The sequence below is a fragment of the Typopeltis vanoorti genome, chromosome 1 (assembly GCF_054136105.1).
Source record: "Typopeltis vanoorti isolate ZY-2024b chromosome 1, IOZ_Tvanoo_1.0, whole genome shotgun sequence".
Lineage (NCBI taxonomy): Eukaryota > Metazoa > Arthropoda > Arachnida > Uropygi > Thelyphonidae > Typopeltis > Typopeltis vanoorti.
Window position 1 is genome coordinate 186,702,530 of NC_143549.1, and position 24,013 is coordinate 186,726,542.

Sequence of the window (24,013 nt, forward strand, 5' to 3'; positions counted from 1 at the left end):
AAACAATTAAATACCTGATCTCTGATAAGAATTTTTCACTCTTGAAGACATTCCCACTGTACAGTATAGTATACAGTATATCTACAGATAAAGATTTACAGTTACTGCTGCCATCTATGAGTCATATAGTGAATCAATTGCTATATAAATATAACATACAGACAGGGGGGAAAATTCTTATAAAATAATTTTTTTAAAGTTTTTCATTGTTTTTATCATGTAACATAAATATTCCTGCCACTTGCTTTTGATTTTCATCTCTCCCAATCTTAGCGTTGAAGTCTCCCCATGATTAATAGAATATCATACCTTTGTGTTTTGCAGCAAACTTCTTTTTCAGTAGCAATTAACTATTGGTAACAATCTTTTTAATGCTATATTTATCATATATAGATTTAGAATTATTATAAATAAAGACACTTATTTTATTCATGCATTAATATTAGCAAAAATTTGCAGGATCAAAACACTGAAAACTACAATATATCTGACGTTTTTTTTTTTTTTTCCATACTAATATGAATTTCAAATATTAATAAGACACTGACTGAACACATGAATATCAGCCTGCTCATAGTATATTGGTACTTTAATACATACTTTAGTGCTGCAAATGTTTTGGGAGGTCTGGAAAACACAAGAAAATTAATACCAGCTCTGTATATTTTAACTGTAATTCAGAGGGTTTCAACGGTTTTTAAACCAAGTATCCTTACAAAGTAAGATCCTAGAGTGGATGAACTGAACCGTTTAGTACTATTCTAATAGGTCTAATAAGGAAAATAAATTTAAAAAAAGTTAACAAAAAAAAAAAAAAAACGATTCCTCTGCATACAGGAAAAGCAGAGTCCTAGACGACAAAAATCACCAGTGGCATATGCAAGGAGTGTTTGGGGACCATTAATGTTTATCTTGTATGTTAATCATACTGGTATAGTTTTAAATTGTTATTTACAAATGAGACAAAGCTGGGGGGAACAGTTATAATGAGTAGAGCAGATATTGTGATTTCATATATACGCACAGTATTCAATCATTTAAACAGACTGTGTGAGTGAGCAAGTGGAGTTACCAATTCACTGCTGCAAAGTATAAGTTTTTAAAATTTGGAAAGCAAAGACAAGATGCAAAGAATGCAGCTGTTTGGGATATCTTACAGGAAGTGGAAGAGATGGATTTCAGAGTTATAATGGGCAAGGACCTGAAATTTAGGTAACAGTGCTAAATTTGCAAAGACAAAGCTAGATAGGGTATAAAGGCCTCGCTTACTCCCTATTAGGGAATAAAAGGCGTTAGTTGATTTTTTTTTTGAATGCAACAGACTGTATCAATGATGTGGAGGACAATGATATGCATATAAGTAAGGAGGACGTTATGATTCCCTTGTATAAGGCATTGATCAGGTTGCATGTTGATTACAAGGGGATGAGATTGTATTGGAAAGGATCTCTGAGATGAATAACTAAAGTGCTTTTCAGTCTCTGGAATTCTGGGTAAGAAGAAAGATTGAGGAAATCTTTTAATCATATACCCTACTTCTCCTCTTCTAACTTCCAATCCACAGTGGATAGGAAGTGAAGGGGAGGATACAACTGAGACATATAAGTTGGCAGAGTGTTATTACTAGATTAATGTGGAAAAGTTTTTTTATATACAATGGGAAGGGTGGGGATAGAACAAGGTGACTATCCCTGGTAACTGTATAAGGAGGGCATGAGCAGGGTAGTAAATAGTAGTTTTTTTTGCTTGGAAAATAGTCGATGAATGCAGAGACGTTGCTGGAGGATGGCGGTCTGCCCAGGGCGGCACTTTGAATCTTTTTGAACTTTTGCAGTTAATTCTAAAATACAGTCTCGAGAACTCATTTCCAAATATTGTAATATTACTGCGAATTTTCTGCACAAAAGCTGTAAGTGTAGCTAGTTGTGAGAGGAGTTTTTCTAAATAAAATTGATCAAAAATTACCTACATTACTATGAAATAGACTTTGCCAATGCCATCGATGATTTTGCTAACAGAAAAGTAAAAAATATATATATTTTTTAGAATGTTGAAATTAAAGTTTTACTTATAGTGTTTTCATTTATTTCCCTATACATCGTTTTCACTTTTTGTAGTATTTTTGGTGTATTGAGAGGGGTGGCAAATTCATGGACTGTCCCGGGCAGCAAAAGCTCTAGCTACCACTGGATGAACGTAACTGATTGACAGAAACTGTAGTGACTCAAAAACAAAAGTGAATGTTTAAGACACAGTTTGATGATCTAATGGTATGACAGTCATAATGAATCTTTTGACTTTCATATGATAATAATGATAAGAATAGCAAATGAAGTTTAGTTTGAAAATAATAACAAAGGATTTTCATTTTGTTACAGAATTTTATATTTAAAAAAATCTAAATAAACTTCATTTATTTAGAATGGTATTTAGTCAGTAGTCGTGTGGACAGACTTATGTGTTCGTCGAACATGTTGTTTATTATTTTAACGGTATATAATAGAATACAGAAACTAAGTAAATAATTAATTTATTAACTTATTGCTGATATTTTGCTGGTGTTATAACCAGCATCTTCAGAGCACAAAAACACTGTTTGTCACAATACGCGAGACTATAACAACATGGTGTACTTAAACAAAATTGTAGCAGCAATACAAAGACTAGAGTCCTGATTTTGGCGCCCTCTATCTGAAAAAAAAAAAAAAAAACAGAGCTATCACATATTACTAGAGTCCTAGAAAAGTGCTAGTTTTTTCTTAATATGACTGTCTCCCAGATCTTCGGCAAGTTAATACAGCCATATTTGTTGAGATTTGGAGTGTGTTTTAGGGCTTCTGTCGCCTCTAAGAACAATCTCTCTGATTTATACGGGTTTCTGTGTAGTACTTTTGTGTTTTTCCAGTTGATCCTGTGTGCAGGGGTATCCAGAGCATGGTCTGCTAGGCCCGACTTCCCATAATGATAATTCCGGACGTATCGTTTATGTTCGCTGATGCAGATATTCACAGTTCTTCCTGTTTGACTGTAGTAGGCTTGATTGCATGAGCAGGGTACTTGGTAGACTCCTGGATGTGATAAAGGAGGAATGCTGTCCTTGGGTGAGCGGATGAGGGTGGCTAATTTGCTACATGGTCTGAATGTAGTGCGTAGTTTATGTTTATTGAGAATTCTTGAGATCTTTTCGGATGTGCCTTTAATGTAAGGGATGGTGACTGTTTTGTTGTAGTTCTGTGGTGGATGGTGGGAGGGGTTTCTTAAGAGTGTTTAGTATTTTGTTTATTTTATGTGGATTGTAGCCGTTGGCCAAGAAGGTGTGGCGTAAGTGTCAGTTCAGCAGTAAGAGCCTTGTCATTGGAACAGATTGCTCTCGCTCTATGGGTTAGCGTTTTTAATATGCCATATTGTTGAGAAGGATGATGGTGTGATTGTTTGTGTAAGTATCTACCTGTATGTGTGGGTTTTCTAAAAACTGAAAATGATAAGGAACCATCTGGAAGACGTGTGATAAGTGTATCCAGGAAGGGCGGACAGTTGTTGGCTTCCAGTTCCATAGTAAAGTGGATTTTTGGATGTTGGCTATTTAAATGTGCTAAGAATGTTTTCAATGTCTCTGGGCCGTGTGGCCAAATAGCAAGCACATCGTCAATATAGCGTAGCCAAAGTGTTGGTTTGAGAGTGGCTGTATTGATTGCTTGTTTTTCCAGGTGTTCTATGTAAAAGTTGGCTGGGGGGGGGGGAATAGGTGTGCTGAATTTTTGACAAAGGAGGGAGAATTGTTTGTGAGAGTGGCTGTTTGAGTTTGTGAGAGTGGCTAGTAGCTTCGCTACTAGCCACTCTCACAAACAATTCTCCCTCCTTTGTCAAAAATTCAGCACACCTAAAAAGCATCTTACACCTTACCCTAAAATGCTCAGACTTAATAGTAAGCTTTCACATCACTTCACTATTCACAAATGTACCACTAATAGAAACCCTCAATCTACTGAAGTCACGCTTCCCCCCTGATACATTTGAACTATTCAAATTCACAATACATGCAGGATATTTCACATGGAAAGGGAAAATATACAAACAAATAGATGGGACAGCCATGGGCTCCCCTTCCCCCCCCAGCCAACTTTTACATAGAACACCTGGAAAAACAAGCAATCAATACAGCCACTCTCAAACCAACACTTTGGCTACGCTATATTGACGATGTGCTTGCTATTTGGCCACATGGCCCAGAGACATTGAAAACATTCTTAGCACATTTAAATAGCCAACATCCAAAAATCCACTTTACTATGGAACTGGAAGCCAACAACTGTCCGCCCTTCCTGGATACACTTATCGCACGTCTTCCAGATGGTTCCTTATCATTTTCAGTTTTTAGAAAACCCACACATACAGGTAGATACTTACACAAACAATCACACCATCATCCTTCTCAACAATATGGCATATTAAAAACGCTAACCCATAGAGCGAGAGCAATCTGTTCGAATGACAAGGCTCTTACTGCTGAACTGACTCACTTACGCCACACCTTCTTGGCCAACGGCTACAATCCACATAAAATAAACAAAATACTAAACACTCTTAAGAAACCCCTCCCACCATCCACCACAGAGAACTACAACAAAACAGTCACCATCCCTTACATTAAAGGCACATCCGAAAAGATCTCAAGAATTCTCAATAAACATAAACTACGCACTACATTCAGACCATGTAGCAAATTAGCCACCCTCATCCGCTCACCCAAGGACAGCATTCCTCCTTTATCACATCCAGGAGTCTACCAAGTACCCTGCTCATGCAATCAAGCCTACTACGGTCAAACAGGAAGAACTGTGAATATCCGCATCAGCGAACATAAACGATACGTCCGGAATTATCATTATGGGAAGTCGGGCCTAGCAGACCATGCTCTGGATACCCCTGCACACAGGATCAACTGGAAAAACACAAAAGTACTACACAGAAACCCGTATAAATCAGAGAGATTGTTCTTAGAGGCGACAGAAGCCCTAAAACACACTCCAAATCTCAACAAATATGGCTGTATTAACTTGCCGAAGATCTGGGAGACAGTCATATTAAGAAAAAACTAGCACTTTTCTAGAACTCTAGTAATACTGTATGTGATATAGTTCGCCCACCGATTAGAGGTCCCTCGACACTTCTGCGCATCTCAGAAAAAGGAGAATCCATTCCGATAATAGGGTAATCAGTCCGTATTGTGGGATGAGTTGTTTATTATTATAGGTCGAAAAATTAACTTCTCTTTTATGATCATTGTAGTTAACTACAGTATGTTGTTTGTATAACAGTTGGAAAATTTTACCTATAAAGCACGTGATTTCGCGTGTTGGCGACCAATTCGGACGTCCTTCCTTTCTTTCTCCCCTTCAGCATGAATCGACTATTCTTGGAAAGACGCGAAGCAGGGACCGAGAAACGGTGGGCGAACTATAGCTCTGTTTTTTTTTTTTTTTTCAGATAGAGGGCGCCAAAATCAGGACTCTAGTCTTTGTGTTGCTGCTACAAATTTGTTTAAGTACACCATGTTGTTATAGTCTCGCGTATTGTGACAAACAGTGTTTTTGTGCTCTGAAGATGCTGGTTATAACACCAGTGAAATATCAGCAATAAGTTAATAAATTAATTATTTACTTAGTTTCTGTGTTCTATTATATACCGTTAAAATAATAAACAACAAATTTAGTCAGTAGTGTTAATCCAAATGATACTACTGACTGCTGAAAAAAAAAATATTTAAAAATTGTTTGCCAAACCTTTAAAACTTTTTCTAAATAGCCTTCCTTTATATTCCCCTTAATGTATTATGCTTATGGTCTGTCACAGCCAATTAATTTGGATTCATTTAAAGTTAATGAACGTCATGATAAGTGGTTCTCTTTTATACATAGTGCACTTTGTTTCCCTGCTAAAGCATAGGCTTTTCTATATAAACACATTCATTTATTACAAACATCACTTAATATGTGTTACAAAGTCCATTTTCAAAGCTTGTGAAATAAAAGATATTATGGTTTTTACAATGAATACAAACTTGGTACAATTCTGTTAATGTCATTTAACAGAATTGTAATAGGACATTTTCGCAAGTAAATGTGATAATGAATCTTAAGAAAAGGAGACATTAAAGGAGCATACAGATAGTGTTGGAGAATTTGCAGAATTTGTTATGGTAAATCATGCTGCTGCTTCTACAGGAAGCACAAGAACTGCTGACCACTAAGCTTTCATAAGAAAGAAAGAGAGAGAGAGAGAGAGAGAGAGTGTGTGTGTGTGTGTGTGTGTGAGAGAGAGAGAGTTTTCATGAAATGCATTTATGAACATTCACTATTTTCACTATTCAAATTAAGGGGATATTAAATCCCGCATTGTTTTTTTTTTTCCCACAGCAAAGTCTGATTATGAAAAGAAACTGGCTATTTAAATGAACATTCACATTATAAAATACCAAACAGATATTCTTAATTACTGCTTCTTACTTTCTTCTGGAGAGTATACGACTTAACTATAAGCTTCTCTGATTATCTTCTTCTGTAATGAGTGGGGGGGAGCATCCTTTAATAATGTTTACTTCATGAGGAAACGATTAGAAAATTGTGATAGGTAGGTAAGTGAATATCTAGAATGTAATGTCAAATCACAAAGCCTAAAGCATTTTCTTAGAAAATTTTTAAATACAGCAACTAAGCATTTTAAAAATTTTAGAAATTATTTAAAAAAGCTGATTATAAAAATCCACTTAAATTCATTTCTAATTTATAGTAATTAATGAAATTATATAAATAAATTTATATTTCTATATCTTCAATAGATGATGGACATGATCCATTTCCGAGATGAAGAAGGGAATGAGGAAATTTAACTCTCAAAGAAGCCAGATATCATTGAAAGAAACACTACAATAACATGTACTGCATTTTATTATAGCATATTTAAGGAAATCACTACCTAACTCAGTTTACTGTACTTATGGGATCCATGGTATTTTATTGTTATTATTATGATGATTCAGGCATCCATGGAGTCAAAAGACTCATCTAGGGAAGTCTATCCTAGAAAACACAAACTATACATAAAGTATTCGTAAGAAAAGGACGATGTGAAAAGAATATGTTTGCATAAGGGTGACATCCGTTATGAACGTTATAAGCAGCAGGCTAGAATAGTAACAACTGTTGTACGAAAAGCAAAGTCTGATTATGAAAAGAAAATGGCTATGTGTGCCAGTTTCTTTTCATAAAAACAACCCACAAGAATTCTATCGATATTCTGCAAGTAAAAGAAAGAATGAATATGAAAGAAAAGAAAGAATGAATATGAAAGAATAACTCTTCTAAATCCAGATTGCATGAGGATTACAGATGCAGAAATGTTCAGTTAATGAGTGTCCATTTTGTTAAAAGCTATCAACCTGGTGAATGCAACATTGAGCTCACTGTTACCTCTTCACTAGATGAAGAAACACGGGTGTGTGAGGCCGAGGTATTAGAGCTGTTGCACAAACTGAATAAGAATTCAGCAATAGGGACTGATGGAATATCAGTACGTGTGCTAAAAGAGTGTTCAGCTGAACTGGCCATTCCTTTGGCCAGGATGTTTAATATGAGTCTCAGAACTGGGAAGATTCCACAGGAATGGAAGGAATGTATGGTAATTCCATTGCACAAGGGTGGTGCAAAGACCGATGTATCCAACTATTGACCAATTAGTATCTCAGGAGTGGTGGTGGTGGTGAAGATTTTGGAAAAACTGGTTAGTGCCCGCATTCAGAAATGGGTTGACAGTGAATATCTACTTTGCAATGAACAACATGGATTTGCTAAGGAAAGGTCATGTTTTAGCAACTTGCTCACATTCTATAACAATGTTACCATTGAACTAGACAAAGGGAATGGATATACCATGATACTTTTGTATTTTGCTAAGGCTTTTGACAGAATACAGCATGGCCGGCTGCTGCATAAATTGGAGAAAATGGGTTTGGTTTATACAATATTAGCATGGATAAGAGGATGGCTGACTGATAGATATCAAAAAGTGGTATATGGGGGGATCTCAGTCTGCAAGGTTTAAGGTAACAAGTGGTGTACCACAAGGATCAGTGCTTGGTCCACTGTTATTCAATGTGTACATTAATGATATTGGGAAGGATTTGAAGCGACATACAGTTATTTGCTGATGATGCAAAAGATAGATAGGGTAATTAGGAATGCTGCAGTCTTTGCAGAATGATTTGAATAGGCTGGAATTGTGGGCATGGGAAAATGGGTGTCAGTTCAATGTCAGTAAATGTAAAGTCATTCACTTCGGCATGATTAGATATCCAATGTCGTATTATATTGGTGGGATTAGGCTAGAAGAAACCGATGAGGCTAGGGATCTTGGAGTGTTAGTAGACAGGAAGTTAAAGTTTAGGGGCCATGTAGCAAAGATTGCATATACAACTCAAGAGATAATTGCAATGCTGAAATGAACATTCACATGTAAAGATAAGGATGTTACTTTGTCTCTTTACAAGGCCTTGATAAGACCTCACTTGGACTATTGTGCGCAGGTCTGGTCTCCTGGTTTCCATTGTGATTCTGATATATTGGAGAGAGTACAAAGGAGAATGTTAAAAATGATATCAGGATTGTGGAATACTGATTATGAAGGCAGATTGAGAATTTGTAGACTGCAGACACCAGCAAACAGGAAAAAGAGGAGTGATATGATTAAGACTTACAAACTTCTGAAAGGATCATACAGGATTTCAATTGATGGAATTTTTCAATTTATAGAGGGTGGGGAAAGGACGAGAGGGCATTCTTGGAAGTTGAGAATGAAGGCCGCCAAGAAGGGTGTGAGGGCTAGATTTTTCTCTCAGAGGGTGGTGTGTGATTGGAATGGATTGCCATTGGATGTTGTGAGTGCAAGCAGTCTGAATGAATTGAAGAATAAGTATGATAGCTGGTGTGTGTAGTATGTGGCCTCCCTAGATGAGTCTCTGAACTCCCTGGAGGTCTCTCTTAATAATAATACTCTTGAACTTACTGACTATTCGTGCTCTCACAACTCTATCAGGCAATGCATTCCACGGTTCAACCATCCTCCATGCAAAGAAACTACTCCTTACTCTCTTGCTCACAGCTTCCTTTTGTAACTTCCAGGGTCCCTTGTCCTCACTCCTTCCCCCTGTTCTACTAAGCAAAAGAACTCCCCATTGTCAAACCTGTAGCTACCTCTCAACAGTTTAAAAGTCTCAGTCATATCACCTCTCTTCCTATCTACCAAAATCTGTAGTCGTCCACATTCCCTCAGCCTATCTTCATAACTAACATTGCACAGTCCTGATACCATTTTTGTTATCTGCCTCTGCACCCTTTCCACAGTTAATTTATCTCCTTGAAATCCTGGGGACCAAATTTCAGAACAATAGTCCAAGTGTGGTCTGATTAGGCCTTTATACAATGGAATTACAACTCTTTTTATCTCTGCAGGTCAGCGTCCTTCTCAGTATTGCAGCAATCCTCTGGGTTACCTTCACCACCTTTGCAGTATGTTCCCTGAATTTCAGGTTTCTATCAATCATCAATCCCTTGACTCCCTTACTTCCTCCAACAGAGTATGCAGCCTCCCATCGATGCTTCCCAAACTTCAAGACTTTACATTTAGCTGCATTAAACTGACACCACATCATTTTCCCATCTATTCAGTTTATTCAAATCCTCTTGCAGGGCTACTATATCTGCACAATTACTAACAACCCTTTCCAGCTTCACACCATATGCAAACAACTGAATATCCCCCTGCAATTCGTTGACAATGTCATTGATATAGGGGTTAAACAATACAGGTCTTAGTACTGAGCCCTGTGGGATCTGACTTGTAACCTTCAGCTTCTTTGATTGTGCTTCCCCATACATAACTGTTTGATACCTATCAGATAGCCAATCCTGAATCCAGTTCATTAACCTGACATCTAAACTCACATGCTGCAACTTAAATATCAGCTTATCTTGTGATACCCTGTCAAATGCCTTTGCAAAATCCAAAAAAAAAAAAAAAAGGCAGAATATGCCTTTCCTTCATCAACTGCTTTTGTCACGTTATTATAAAAGGCAATCATATTACTAAAGCAAGAGTGCACCTTAACAAATCCATGTTGACTCTCACAGATAACATTAACCTCATCTGCCCAATGCTCTATATGGTCCCACACTAATTTCCCCAAGATCTTAACAACTACTGATGAAACACAAACTGGTCTATAGTTTGACACTTCCCGTCTGCTATCACCCTTATGCAATGGCACTATCTTACCCTCCTTCCACCCCTTGGACAGACTTTCATTAAAAAGTCAGGTCAAGGGAGATGTCAGTTCTTAAGCATATTCTACCAAAACCTGCTGTGGCAAAATTCCATCCAGTCCACTGCTTTATTGACATCCAGAGTACTCAGTATTTAAAACACACTCTCTCTCCTCTTGCCTCAAACCTGCCCTATCCCTCTAGTATTAAAACCTACTTCTCCAGGATGAAATACTCCAATAAAGTGTTCATTGAACAATACCACTATGTCCTTTGCATCAGTCACTCTATTCCCATTTTTATCCAACAATGTCATTCTTCCACAATCATTTCTCCTCCAACTGGCCACACAGCTAAAAAATTCCTCAGTTTGGATCTCAGGGCCAATCTCTTCTCATATCCCAGTTTTGCCTTCCTTACCATACTAGTCACTCTCCTGGCCTGAGTCTTATATTCTTCATACATCTGCTCTCCACCCCTCTCCTTATATCTCTTCCATAACCTCTTTTTTACCTTCAGTTCCTGTTTGATATTGTTTGTCATCCATTTTACACAAAATTGTGTTCTCTTCTTCACTCATGGTATACAGCTTGCTATTGCTGTTAATAAATATTCCTTCACAGGTTACCAACACTAATGATATCTCGCCCTTCCAATTCCTCCCTCCATGGAACTGCCCCAATTTGATATCTAAGACTATTATAATCACCTGCCTTATAACTCCACATACATTTCTTCTCTCTGATACTCCTGCATGCCTATTCATCCTCCAAAACCACATGGTTACTCTCTCCAACTAGAGGCAGAGATGCCATGTCAGTTATAATCAGCTCTTCTGATGCTATGACCAAATTCAAAAACTCTTGAACTCGTGTTCCTTCTATTTCATGTTGCCAAAAGACATTTGTCCCTCAAGAATTCTAGAAATTCCATTCCCTTATTAATACATGCATTTTCCTCTTCCCAATTTATACTGCCATAGTTAAAATCTCTAAAATAACAATCATTCTTCCTGCACTTGCCAAGCTCAACTGACTAAACATCTTCCACTCCTCACCCTCTGTGCTCCTTGGCTTGCAGCAACATCCCACTAAATATCGTGTTTTGCTCATCTCTACCTCACACCATATGCTTTCAAAACCATTAGTGTCACTGTCCTCCAAAGCCTACACTATGAGAGAACATAAGCCATCACTTATCATAAACAGTACTCTACTCGACCACCGTGTTTTCCCTTCCTATTCTGTCGAAAAATGCTATATCCTGCTACTTCTATTCCTGTCAGTATATTATCTTCCATCAACCATGACTGAGAGATTCCAATAATCTTTGGACAGGCTGATGTTATCAGTACCACCAATCCATCGCCTTTATTTCATTAAGGAAGAAACCATTTTGGAGTAATAGCATATGATGAAGAAAACAAGTTCATACCCGAAAGCAGCATAAAGGATATTTTGCATAATGAATAAGGTTGCCAGCAGTGCAAGGACCCTTGTGAAAAAAGGGTATATGTGGAACTACAAGGGGGTGATTATGAAGAGCTCAGGAGACAGCTTGCGGGTGTAGCATGGAATGAGGAGTTAGCTGGAAAAGAGATCAATGCAGCTTGGGGGATTTTTAAAAACTATTTAGTAGATGCAATGTCTAAATGTATTCCAAGGGTGAGAAGGTTAAATAAGGTAGGTGTGAGATGGATGAATAAAGAGATTAAGCATGCGATAAAGAGAAAAAGGGCATTGTGGAGGCAGCATAAGAGAAGTGGAAGTAACCAATTTCATGAGGTCTACAAAGACCAGGCAAGGAGGGTGACTTGGTTGATAAGAGTAGCTAAAGAGAGGTATGAACAGCAGTTAGCTAATGAAGCCAAAAAGAATCCTAGGGAGTTCTTTCGATATGTAGCCAGAAAAAGAAAGAATGATTATGGAAGGATGACATTGATTGGAGGAAATGGTATAAAGACAGCTGTTGCAGAATGTGTGGTGGAGATACTTAATGAGTTCATAAAGATCTTTCAATCTTGTGAATGTGACTTCATGGAGAGATTGAGAGCAGTTGATGATGGGGAGGAGAGAATGACTGTAAGTGAGCAAGAGGTGTTTGGGGAGTTGAGTAAACTAGATGTAAATAACGCTGTGGGACTTGATAATATATCACCGCGTATTCTGAAGGAATGTGCCAGAGAGTTGAGACCTGCCTTGACATATTTTTTTAATATGAGTCTTGCACTTGGTCAAGTTCCTAAAGAGTGGAAGGAGGGCAAGATTGTGCCACTTCATAAAGGAGGTGATCGAACTCAAACATCAAACTATACGCCTATCTCTGTGTCAGGTGTTGTGGTTAAGCTGTTGGAGAAGCTTGTGAGAACTGGGATCCAGAGTTGGGTTGACAACAATGGTATAATCTTTGATGGACAGCATGGATTTGCTAAAGGGAGGTAATGTTTTAGTAATCTACTTACTTATTACAATAAAGTGACTGCTTCCTTGGACAGAGGAGAAGGATACACAGTAATATACTTGGATTTCGCAAAGGCTTTTGATAGAGTACCTCATGATAAGTTGACAGTCAAACTAGAGCAGATGGGGTTAGATATTAGATTAGTGCATTGGATTGGAGACTGGCTATCTGATAGGTATCAACAAGTTGTGTATTGGGGTGCGATATCCAGGAAAATGAAAGTCACTAGTGGAGTGCCTCAGGGGTCTTTTAGGGCCATTACTATTTAACTTGTATATTAATGATATTGGCAAAGATTTGGATGGAGATATTCAGTTGTTTGCAGATGATGCAAAGTTAGGACGAACCATAAAGAGTAGTGAAGATGTTGTGGCTTTGCAAGAAGACTTGAATAAATTGAGTGATTGGGCAAGCAAATGAGGATGTGAGTTCAATGTTGCAAAATGTAAGGTTTTAAAATTTGGAAAACAAAGATGGGATGCAGAATTTATGCTTGGTGAGAATATATTTTGGAGGTAGAGGAAATAAGAGATCTGGGGCTGATAGTGGATAAGGATCTAAAATTTAGGGGACACATCGCCAAAATTGTGAAGACAACACAAAGACTTCTGGGAATGATGTGGAGGACACTGACATGTAGAAGTAGGGAGATTCTTGTTCCATTGTATAAGGCTTTGATTAGGCACACATGGACTATTGTGCCCAGATTTGGTCACTGGGTTTTCAGAAGGATGAAGAGATGTTGGAAAGGGTCCAAAGGCGACTGACTAAGGTAGTTTCTGACCTCTGGAATGTTGAGTATGAGGAAAGATTGAGGAGATGTAATTTGCAGAGTCTGGTGGGGAGAAGGAAGAGGGGAGATATGATAGAGACCTACAAGTTGGTAAGGGGTTGTTATAAGATCAATGGTGGAGAAGTTCTACAGAGAATAGTGGGAGATCAGGGGAGAACCAGAGGTCATCCCTGGAAACTGTATAAAGAGGGTGTGAGTAGGGGAGTGAGAGGCAAGTTTTTTTTGTGCAGGGTTGTGAATGATTGGAATGCCTTGCCTGAGAGTGTGGTGTCTGCAAGGAGTTTGAGTGTGCTTAAGACACGGTATGATGAGATGTGTGTGTGTGTGTGTGATAAAAGGACCTCCCAGATGAGTCTTTGACTCCATGAGGTCTTGGGAAATACTAATAATAATAATAAAAAAGATCTATAAGTTACTGTAAAGAATGACATTAAGAGTAGCTTGTGGGGGAAATACTTAGCCTGAAGTGGTAGTGAGTGTGAAGTATGTCCAGTGCTGTACTACTAAAAAAAAAAGTGCAGGAATGCACTTTTTTTAGTAGTACAGCAGGAATGCACCGAATGGTTGGTGTAAATTAAAGATACCAAGAAATTATACTTGGTATAATCCTTTATCCAAGTGTAAGCAAACACGTTTGTGCCTGAACTATTTTCAAGACTGGGGCAACTCATAAAAAGAAGCTAATGACTTCACATCACTTGCCTGAGTATCCCATAATGCAAAGCACATCTCCTTGTGGACGTATAATACTATACATTATGAGAAGGGTCACTACCCAGACCGGTTTCGACTTTTATTGAGGTCTCATAAGTGGGAGCCAGACCCACAGGTGATACTAAGGTTGAAGTAATGCAGAAGTATCTACTCTCCAACAGGCTGGTGTGTGTGTGGGGGGGGGGATTCAAATCCCACTGCAGCATGAACATTTGTGATTGCCTTCAGGTGGGAAATAAAATCTCATCACCCAATCTGAGACCACAGACCTGAAGTGGGTTGAAAAAGTTCCATGTTTAGTCTCCAGAGTAGGGTTTTTTTCCAGCTTGTAAAAATAAATAAAAATATATTAAAAAATTCTTAGCCCATCCAATGTGTTATAGATTTACATAAAAACCTTTTGTGGATGGGAGTCACAAAAAAAAAAAAAAATATATATATATATATATATATATATATATATATATATACACGTAGATAGATAGACAGAGATACAATATTTCACTTGTGACCAATATTTCATATAGGTAAACAAGTGAAATATTACAATATTTCACTTATTTACCTATACTGCATAATGCAGGGAATGGACAAGTAAGACTGCCTCTTATTGAGCTTATTTCAGAATGCTAATATATCTAAAGCCAATTCTCTCTCTCTGGGTGGGTGGGTGGGTGTGTGTGGGTGTGTGTTTAACATTCAGCAGTAAATGGCACACATGGCATTTAAATTGTAGTGAGTTAGTCATAGCATGTCGTGTGCCATTTTCCAACTTTGAATCAGTTTTAGGTGGTGAAAGATGTTCTTCAGCAAGTCATCACCAATTTCTATCTCCTCCTATTTTTATCTTTACAGAATGCAGACAGTACTGGTCAGTGGCACACTCAGGATTTAATCTTGGAGGGGCCGAGCACTCAAGATTTAATCTTGGGGGGGGATCTGACTGAGCATCTGCAGTGATCGCCACTACATGATACTGTGATCTCCTCTGGCCCGGCTCGGGCAAACAAAGTAACGCCCGAGCACTACTTCGTTCACTTTGCATTCACAGTGGCCAGGATTCCAGAGCGCTATAGGGTATTCCCACCTTATGTAACCACTAATTCATAAGTAGCATAGAAATAGAATGACACGACACAACATAAATTTGAAAAATAAAATTAATTTTAATTAGGGAAATATTTTTAGAAATTTTTCTAGTGTTTTTTCCTTTTTCTTTTGGAGCCTGGGTGCACCAATGGTACTGGTATATAGTAGGCCAATATTTTCAAATCTGGAAAATAATAATTATAAATTTATGCAGATAATAAAGAAATGCCATTCACTAAATAAATTTAACTAAGGGAAATAGTGATTCTACACCATTATCCTTTGCTCGGAGTCATAGACTCTGTGAGATCTGCTTCATGGAGGCCTTGAATATTATATAGCAATAATACTAATTTAGTTGTCTCTAATTCACAGTAACGATCAAATATCATTAGACATTATTTAATTTTTTTGTATACTGCAAGATGACTTCCAACTATTAAATCATTAACACATATTATTATAGAAAACCTTCTTGGAGTCAAAGGACCTGTCATGAGAAGTCTCATTCAGTGAGCTCTCTCATGACATGGAATGAGGAAATGGATAGGAAGGAGAACAATGCTGCTTGGTCCCCTATTTACAAAATGGAAGAGGCAATATCTGAATGCATTCCAAAGGTTAGGAGATTAATTGAAGTAGATGTAAAATGGATGACTAAAGAGATGAAGCATGTAATCTGAAAGAAAAAGGCATTATTATTATTATTACAGACAACTCCAAAGAGTCTTTAGACTCATCGAGGGAAGACTTCAACATCATGTCAAGAACAACTATTCAGTTTCCACACAGTATCTATCATATGTTGCCTTGAACTCATTTAGTCATGGCTCCCACAACAGACTCTGGCAACTTATTCCACTCATTCACCACTCTCCAAGTAAAAAACCTAGTTTTAACACCTTTTGCTAACAACACTCTTGCCCAGTTTCCATGGATGGTCCCTAGTCCTCCCACCACCAGACCTATTCTGAAAAATTTTCTCTGAATTAATCTTATAGAAACCCTTCAGTAATTTGAATGTCTCAATCACATCACCCCTTTTCCACCTATCAACCAAGTCCTGCAAACCACAAATCTTCAACCTATTCTCATAAGGTTCATTCCATAGACCTGCAATCATATCGGTCACTCACCTCTGGATCCTCTCTACCTCCTCCCCATCAAGAAGAAATCCTGGTGCCCAGATCTGGGCACAGTAGTCAAGATGGGATCTTATCAAGGCTCGATACAGAAGAACAATAACTTGCTTGTCTCTGCTCGTCAAAGTATTATTCTTCAGTAACTAAGTGATTTGATGAGCTGATTTAGCCACTTTTGCAATGTGCCCCCTAAACTTCAACTCCCTATCCACCAACATTCCTAAATCCCTGGCCTCGTCAATCTCCTGGAGTACAGTTCCACCAATGTAGTATACTGCTGCTAATCTTTTCACCCCAAAATGCATAACCTTACACTTTGCCACATTAAATTGACATCCATTCTCCTTAGTCTAATCCTCCAATCTATCCAAATCATCCTGCAAAATTTTGACATCATGTGCATTCACTATTGCTCTACCCAACTTTGCATCATCAGCAAACAAATGAATAGTTCCTCTCAGATCCTTTCCGATATCGTTAATGAACAAATTAAATAGCAGTGGTCTAAGAACAGAATCCTGCGGCACACCACTAGTCAGGCCGTCTTTTGGACTCTACTCCTGAATAAACTACTCTCCGATATCTCTCCATCAACCACCCTCCTATCCATCTCACCAACCTTATATCCATCCCCATATGCTGCAGTTTACTGATTAGAATTCCATGTGGTATCCTGTTACTGCTGGACCTTAGCAAGGTCCAGCAGTAACACTGTAAACCCATTACCCTTATCCAGTTCAGCCATCACTGTGTTATAAAATGTGAGCAAGTTACTGAGGTATGATCTACCCTTCACAAAACCATGCTGTTCCCCATACAGTATCCCGTTATCATCTATCCATACCTGTATTTTTTTCTTGACCTTTCTCCAAGACCTTGACAACGATTCCTGATATGCTGATCGGTCGGTAATTTGTAACAGCAGTCTTGGAACCCTTCTTTATGCAGTGAAACTATTTTCCCCTCTTTCCACCCCCTCGGGACTAACCCAGACCCAAGACTCAAATTAAACAAAATGGTCAAGGGCACTGACAATTCTTTTGTCGCTTCACGTAAGACCCGAGCTGGTATACCATCCAATCCCACAGATGTATTCACATTAAGTTTTTGTAATATACTATTCACCTCAATTCCTGTATTAGCTATTAGTTCCTTCATTCCTGCAATATCTACCTGGATGATATACTCTTGCAAAGTGCTCATTCAGTAATTCCACTATATCAACTAATTCAGTTACCTCCCTACCATCGGCATTTCTTAAAATCATTCTGCTGTATACATTATTTCTTTTACTTGCAGCATATCTAAAAAACTTTTTGGGATTCTCTTTAGCTTGCATGGCTAATTTCCTTTCATAATCCGCTTTTGTTTTTCTTACCACACTCGTTACCCTTCTGGCCTGTGCTTTATACCGTTCGTGTGCCTGCAGGTCACCTTTCTCTTTAAATTCCCTCCACAGTTGTTTCTTTTTTTTTTTTTTTTTGCAGCTCAAGCTTAATAGTGTTATTCATCCATTTAACCCCTACTTGATTTACTATCCGGACTCTAGGTGTACAATTTTACATGCCATGGCACTGAACCAAGCAATCTCCTAAGTTTGTCATACTTACCAGCCCGGTAATTCCACATGTACCCTTTCTTAATTGAAAATTCCACACATTTAGGTTAAGACCTTATGATCACTATCACCAATCGGTGGCAACATCGTCATATTCATTACAGTCAAATTTTCAGATGCAATTACTAGGTCAAGCACTCTAAAACCCCTAGTATAATCTTACATGCTGTCTCAGGTAGTTATCCCTTAATAACTGCATAAAATCCAATTCCTTCCTCCCATGTGTCCTCTGCTGCTTTCAATCAATGTTGCCATAGTTGAAATCCCCCATAATAATTACCCTCCTTCCACTCATTGCATCTATTTGTCTATGCATACTATCTCCACCATCTATTCCATCACCTGGTCTATAGTAGCACCCAACTGTATATTTTGTTCCACTAGTCTCAATCTCACACCAAATAGCCTCAAATGTGCTCTTTTCACTATCCTGCAGTTCAACTTCAATTCTCCTTGGTTGCAGTTCATCAGCTATCATCAGTAACACTCCTCCCCCCCATTCTTTTCTCTCTGTCCTTCCTGAACACACTATACCCTTCACATTCTATCCCACTAGCTATATCATCTTCTGTCAGCCATGTCTCACTAATGCCAATAACTTGTGGCCAGGAAGAGCCAACCAAGGCCAAAAATTATTCCTTCTTGTTCCTAATACTCCTGGCATTAGTATACATGAAGTGCAGAAGCCTGTTAGTCCTACCCCTATCTCGATGCCTTATACTAACTATCCCATTCTCATTTGTTGTCTTTCGTACTAGCTCAGGCATATTATACACATTCTTACACTCAACTGCCTCACTGATGCCTGCATATCCACCCCCCTCCCCTAACAGCTTTAGTTTCTCTGATTTTGCACATCCACTCACTTCATTCAGCAACACTTTTTCCAGTCTCCACACACCAAATCTATTCAGATGCAAACCATCCATCTTATATAAATCCTTTCGCCCATCAAATTCACTCCACAGGTCCACAAACTCCACACCACTTCTCCTGCATATGGAGGCAGCCAAGATGATGGCAATAATCAGTTACACGAAAAATACAAAGAGCATGAAAGGAAGGCGAGTCGTTTGGTGAGGTTAGCAAAAGTGCAGTATGAGCAGCAGTTAGCTAATAAGGCAAAAAAGAAATCCCAGGGAGTTTTTTCAACATGTGGCTAGTAGAAGAAAGAATGATTATGAAAGGTGATATCAATTAGTGACAATGACAGAATGATAATCACTGAGGAGGATATAGTAAAGATGTTAAATGAGAAATTCATTAAGGCATTCCATTCTTGTGAATGTAACATAATACAGAACTTTAAGAGTAGCGGGAAAGGAGAAAAGAGTCATTGACGGGGAGAAAGTAGGGGGTATATAAGGAAATGAGGAAACTTGAAGTCAGTAAGGCTGTAAGACCTAGATACTTGATTGAAGCATATCTTGAAGAAAGGTTCCAGGGAGTTAACAACAGCTTTAGCTTACCTATCTTCAACATAAGTCTTAGATTGGCTCACATTCCAAAGGAGTGAAAAGAGGACAAAATTATTCTGCTTCATAAAGGGGAATTGATAAGATTAATGCTTCCAATTACAGAAGAATCTGCTTGTTTGGAGTTCTGGTCACAGTGTTAGACAGGCTAGTGAAGACCAGGATTCGGAAATAGGTTGACAACAGCGAAATTCTCTTTAATAGACAGCATGGGTTTACTAAAGAAAGATTGTGTTTTAGCAATTTACTTATTATGAGAAGATCTATGAGGAGCAGAGAACAGATGCTGTAGCCTTGAAAGAGGACTTGAATAGACTGGGTAAACAGGCAAATGAGTGGGATAGCAGCAAAGATAGGATGAAGAGTATAATATTGAAGGGGATATTTTAGAGAAGGTGGAGGAAATGGAGGACCCGGGGGGGGGGGGAGAAGTAAAGGACCTGAAATTTTAGGGAGATTTTACTAAAACTGTGAGGACAACATAGCAGAATAGCAATGATACAGTGCACAGAACTGGTCACCTGGTTTTCAAAAAGATTAACAGATGTTGGAAAGGGTTCAGAGAAGAAGGGGAAAGACATGATGAAGACAAATAAGTTGGTAAGGGATAATTACAGGATTAACTTGAATAATATTTTTCATAGAATGGGTGAAGACAGGGGGAGAAAAATGGCCACTCCTCCCTGTATAAGGAGGGTATGAGCAAGAGGATGAGAGTAAGTATTTTGCATGAAGAGTGGTAGATAACTGGTATGCATTGCCCAAAAGTGTAGCAAGTGCAGAGACAATGAATACATTGTCCCTGCAGTTGCCACATTATGATGTGTGCATCAGAAGGACCTGCGGTAATAGTTGTTTAATGAGACCTTAACAAGGTCTCATGATAATAATAATATCATATTAAACTTGTCACACCACTAGCATTCACAAGAATCCAGAAATGCAATACACTCATCCACCATTCTCCATGTCAAAAAGGGTCTCCTCACTTTCCTCTTCATCACACCTTTACACAACTTCCAGGAATGGCATCCCATTTTCTTCCTCTCTCACCCTTACTCTAGTATAATCCTGTCTGTATTAATCCTATAAAATCTTTCCACCAACTTAAATATTCTCTATCATATTCACTTCTTTTCTGGCTATCCACCCAACTCTGTAAATTACATTTCCTCAATCTTTCTCTCCATAACTAACATTTCAGAGTCTAGACAGTTGCTCATCTCTGAATCATCACCATCATTTCCACATCGAAATGAACACTAGATGAACAAATATCGACAAAATAGTCTTCATGTGATTTGATCAATGCCTTAAACAGTGGCACAACCATCCCATCTGCAAAAATATCACATGAGGAAAAAACATCATACCTGATGAGCAGTTTGGCTTCTGCAAGAATCATTCCACTGTACAAAAATCATGAGAGTTGTGGAACACATTAGTGTGGGGAAACAGCACACCAGTGCTGTCTTTCTTGACATTGCAAAGGCATTCAACAAGGTCTGACATAGAGGGCTACTTTATAAACTAATCTATGTCAAACTCCAGTTTGACATAGATTAGTTTATAAAGTAGTCTATGTCAGACCTAAGGTCAAGACTGGTAACCAAGAAGCTGACGACTGCTGTCTCAGAATTACGGCAGTAGTTCAGGAGATAGCGCATTAACATCAATGCAGACAAGAGTGTTGCTGTCCTCTTCACAAGGAAATGAGCACACCCAGAAGGCAAGGTAATCATGTTTAACACTCCCATCCCCTGGTAGCCAGTCACCAAATACTTAGGGATATGGATAGACAAAGGACTCCACTTTGCATCCCATGTAGATTATGTTTACTCAAAAGCAAACAAGGGACACTTGGAAGCCGTGCCTTTTGGTCCCTTGCCATGGCAATTGGCCGTAACTTTTGCCCTACACTATTCCCACCTCTATCATACCCAGAGCTCATTTGCAACATCACCCATAGAAAAAGCTAACCTCCTGGCATTACACTTTGCCTCCAATGCACACATAATTGACAATGGCAAATGCCCTCCAGTCATTCCAACTGCCCAACATACAATGCCCCCTATATCCTTTTGCCAAAAAGACATCACAAACCTGTGTCTAAATTAGACACAAAAAAAGTCTCCTGGCCCAAACAGAATTCCTCCAATTATTCTGAAGGTCTGTGCATCTGAATTAACTCCTATCCTATGTCACCTGTACACACTCTCTTACTCCACTGTTATATATCCCAAAACCTGGAAACTGGCTTATATTCAATCCATTCCTAAAAAGGGTAACAAATCACTGCCATCTAACTACCGCCCTATCTCACTCACTCCAGTCCTATCTAAAGTAATGGAGAAAATCATCAACTCTCAAATCCTAATCTACCTTGAAGGTACCCGGCTATTAAGTGACCACCAGTAGGATTCTGCCAAAGCCGTTCAACAGGAGATCTACTCTCATACATTATCCATCACTGGACAAGCACTATGGAGAAATTTGGCGAATCCCAAGTAGTTGCACTTGATATCTCCAAAGCCTTTGACCGAGTCTGGCACAAAGGCTTACTAAGCAAACTCCCATCATTTGGACTGCCTCAGGACTTCTGCAGATGGACTGCCAGCTTCCTGTCCGGACGCACACTATGTGTGATGGTAGACGGCTCCCTATCCTCTCACCATCCAACTAATGCCAGGGTCCCTCAAGGCTCAGTTCTCTCACCAACCCTCTTCCTTCTATATATCAATGACCTACTTCAGTTGACCTCTACCCCAATACACAGTTTTGCAGATGACAGCACACTACATTCCTCCCTTTCATTTGACAAACCCTACCCTACGCAACTCACTTCAACCCACAGAACATCAACCACCACTGCCCTTAATTCCGACCTCCAAGCCATCCTCCAATCGGGCTCAGACAATCTTGTCAACTTCAATGCTAGTAAAACCCAGTTCTGTCTTATTTCTCACAAAAAAGGACCATTTTCCCCCAGCATTGTTTTTGATAACACTCAAATTCACAGACAAGACGAAATTTCTCTTCTCAGAATTACCTTGACATCAAGCCTCTCCTGGCATAAACACATCACAACCATTGCATCCTCAGCTTCCAAAAAACTAGGTTTTCCTCTTTCGCTCAAGATACTACTAAACAGCTGTTAACACTATACAAGTCACAAATCTGCCCAGCTCTCGAATACTGCTCTCACATCTGGAGTGGGGCTCCAAAAAACTCCCTCAAAATGCTTGACTCAATACAGAGGAGAGCAATTAGACTAATAAATGACCCATCCCTCACCAACTCGCTCCCCCCACTTTCACATAGACGCTTGGTCTCTGCAATCTGTATATTCTATAAATACTTTCACGGGAAAGGTTCATCTGATAGAGCATCAATAATTCCCCTACCCTGTGCCAAGCCCATTGGAACACATACAGTTGCCACCCAACATACTTTTACAGTACACCTCGAAACCCACAGAACAAGTTTCTTCTCCTCCTCATTCATCCCTGCTACTGCAGTACTGTGGAACAGTCTTCCCCCTGACATATTTCCCAAGGAATACAATATACAGATGTTCAAATCAAATGTAAACAAGTTTCTCCTTTCACAACCCATCACCCATATACAGTACTAACATACTATAGGTTGACCAGCCAACCTCCTGTATATGGGACCAACATTAAGGGAAAAAAAAAAAAAAAGTATTATAACAACCTTACCCATTACTGAACCAATACATTTGACTAGGCACAGAAATCAAGCTGCTCCTATACAAAAAAAATAATAAGACCTATACTGATATACGGATAGGAAAGCTGGGGGCACATGGTGGAATCGAACGTCAATGTCAAAAAAAACCAAATCATAAAAACAAGTGCATCTGCATGCCACTCAATGCTCCATGGTTTGCAAATTCTCAGGAATGCAAAACACCATCAAGAAGCCAATATTCCAGATATTGCAACTTCCCTATGCAAAATGCCTACAAACTTTTTTTTTGAAAATGCAGCCATCCACTCAACCCATTAATCTACGAGGCAATAGACTACAATGAACACATATCTTCAAGATACAAATGCCCTAAAATCACATTGTGCAGAGAAGTATGAAATACACTGCTAATACGAGCCAAGTACTCACTAAACAAAACAAATTTGCTTTTTTTTTTCCAGAAACCAATAAAGGGATAAAGAACCAAAGGTCAAGCCATCTTGCCAGAAGTGTTAACCATTAACCAAACTATGCCTTAAACTTATTCACCATCTCTGTAACACTATGGCAATGCATTTCAGCCACTCTCCAAGCAAAGAACCTACTCCTATAACAAGAAGCTATCCCCTTTCAGGGAGAGCTACTTGTTATATCCCTGTCTCCCTCTATTCTATGAAAATTTCTTCTGCATTAAT